The following is a 2,934-nucleotide window of genomic DNA, read 5'->3' on the forward strand; positions in this document are numbered from 1 at the left end:
TCTAGAGAGAGAAAGCCACATTGGGGGCTGCATCGCTAAATGGACATTATTATATACGCTGGTGCAAGTTAATTAGACCAAAGGTACCTCCAGACAGCTCAAAAACAGACCCTCTGCAACATTCTTTCTAATTAACTTACTGAGGTGCTGTGTATAAGCTTAAGACCAACTTTATTTCAATAAGGATTTAAACAATAATATGATGTTAACGTTTATAACGTTTCCTGATATTTTCTATTACTGTACATTTGATCACTACAAGATGACCAAATAGTAATTTAAAATCAGCCCCCTTACTGTATATCTGCTAGCTACTAGCTCCATAGTCTTAATAAACCATAAGCTAAAAGGATCCCTACCCATGTTACTTCCTAATGAACAGTCACAGAATGTTAAGAATCAATCATCTAAATGGTCATTAATTTCTGATCATTCAAATCATTTAATCAAACATTATTTACCTCTTCAATTTTAATTTTAAACGGGTTTTTGAAGACGCTCAATTAAAAGAAAAAAAAAAAAAAGCAAATTGGACCTCATTCCTAACTCTTAAAGATAAACTTTGGTTCTCAAATATAAAATCCATGCCGCATTGTGATACCATTACATTGTTTAATTGATAAGGGTTTTCAACCATTTTTATTTGCCTTTTCCATATGCATACATAGTTTAGTTGAGGTTTCTTCTCCAGTAGAAGGTGCTTGTGTCCCAGCCATTTTTGTCTGGCTCCAGTGCAGAAGCATGTGTGCTCTTTAATAGCTGTAAGCTACTTATTAAAGTTTTCATTGTAGTTTCATCCAGCCAGTGTACTATTAAATTATTAAATGTGAACATCTTGACTAAAAGTCCTTGCATTTTTAAGGCCGAATGCGAATTACAGTTACATTTAACAGTCCATTGGTTTATCTCAAATTAGGTAAACATGTACTAAACTTAGAGTTTAGTTTAGTTAATGTAAGATTGTCTTTGTTTAGGAAAACATAAAAACCTTTATTCGTAATTTGCTGTTTCCTGGTTGTGTTCAGTTTTGAAGATCAGGTTAAACAGGTTCTATGTGTGAAACACTTGGCTGCTTTTCTTTAGTCTGTATTCTCAATTTTATTTCAAACTAACTTGATGCTTTTCTCATGAATGTAGTTTACGTCCTACTTTACTCCTGCTCTAAAGATTTACTTATTTTCCTTTCCTATGCTGTATATAGTTTTGCTGAAATATGAGTGTAGGATATTGTTTTGCCGTTTGCTGGTAACCTAACAAACAGTGATGATCACCTGTTTCCTAAAATATTTATGGGTGCTGCTTTTGAAGAAATATGTGTAATGAATTGATAGACTCACAAGATATGCATTTGGTACTTTTTAATAAACCTTGACAATGAAAAGCAGGCACAAAAAAGCTCCTTCCTACTATAATAATGCAAAAACTTTAATAAAAACAGCGTATTTCATCATATAGCTTATTAAAACCAACTTTACTGTTTACTGTAGGTTCTTAAAAATGTAGTTTACTCTGATTACAAAGTTTGGCAAGGAATTTAGTTAAACTTAACTAAAATTGGGATCCCTTGTTAAAACAACATGTATTAACTGTCACAGGTCACATCACTGTGAATATTTAAATACCAAACTGTTAATTTTAAACAAGGTTTTAGATCTTGTAGTGATCACTTTATGAGTTATTTCAGGTGATATCTTATTTTTTTTTATTTAACCTTTATTTAACCAGGAAAAAAATCCCATTGAGATTAAAAACCTCTTTTTCAAGAGAGTCCTGGCCAAGAGGCAGCAAAGTTACATAAGATACATTAAGCATAGATACATCAAAAATAAATGACAGGTAGGCCTACATAAAAAAAAAAGAACATATCAAGTAAAACAATTACAGATCATTGAGGCTGCTTCAAATTTTTTCACTTTTAACTTAAAAGCATTTAAAGATAAAAACTCAGTCAACTTCCAGTTTCTTTGTAAAAAATTCCACGCACAAGGAGCTGTGTCGCTAAAGGCTTTCTTCCCTAGTTCTGTGCGGGCAAAAGGAACAGTGACCAACAGCTGATCGTTGGATCAAAAAGTTCCAACTTTAGCAATTGGCAAATTGGTAAAACTTAAGTTTTTTTAGCTTCCAGTCATCATAGTTATAGTTAATCAAAAATGTAAATAAAACAAGGATTTTTATATTCAAACTCACCTACAGCTTCGAAGCGTTCTCATCCAGTTGCACAGTTTTTTTGCTGAAGTCACTGTTTTTATCAACTTTATCACTTTGTCATATACCAAGTCCTGAAGAACCAGTCTGTCTTCATATGTTTCCCATCTGTTCAGGCCTATTCATACTGTAACACTTCCCCCTGCAGTACATGTTTACTGAGGATAGGGGTTTGACAAGACATTATTGTGTGATGTATTTAGATCTAAACATTTTTGGTTGTACATTTTTTACCATATATAAAACAAAGATTGTGTGTTGAGTAAGTAAAGTTTATGAACCATTTCAAGCATATGTTGCTCAGATCCAGTCAGTTTCACCTACATTGAATGTATGGTTGATACAAACCAAACACCTTCATTTTTAAACCAAGATTAAAACATTAGACTAAACTATTGATTAAGATCAGCAAATCTGCTGAACATAATGAATTACAGTTGATGAACGAACCAGCAATTGATTACAGGACGCTTCTATTTCTCTGTTTTAAAGCATATTGCCCCTTACTGTTAACATAAAAATATCTGAGACTAACTTAAGTAAACCCCAGAATGTTAGAGTTAAAATACTGCATGTGTCTGTCACAAAATAATAGTCTCACATTTTCATATTCATGTTTATTAAAAGCATTTTCTTCTAAATATTTCCTGACACTAAAGTATTTGTTTTAAATCCAACGCTGCCAGCAAATGCAACCTCTCCAGTACCTCTCCTCTCCTCTCCTTGCTT

At 32.7% G+C, this 2,934-nt stretch overlaps 1 protein-coding gene across 1 annotated transcript in view; it reads right to left on the reverse strand.

Annotated features, from left to right (window-relative positions):
- Positions 1-2,249, reverse strand: part of rnf208 (ring finger protein 208) — a 14,249-nt gene extending 12,000 nt beyond the window's left edge. The window contains exon 1 of the mRNA XM_015387313.1: positions 2,188-2,249. The gene's annotated coding sequence lies outside the window, so the exon portion shown is untranslated. The remainder of the gene's footprint in view (positions 1-2,187) is intronic.
- Positions 2,250-2,934: the final 685 nt, after the last annotated feature.

The sequence above is a fragment of the Cyprinodon variegatus genome, unplaced genomic scaffold (assembly GCF_000732505.1).
Source record: "Cyprinodon variegatus isolate N-32 unplaced genomic scaffold, C_variegatus-1.0 Scaffold390, whole genome shotgun sequence".
In the NCBI taxonomy this organism is placed as follows: Eukaryota; Metazoa; Chordata; class Actinopteri; order Cyprinodontiformes; family Cyprinodontidae; genus Cyprinodon; species Cyprinodon variegatus.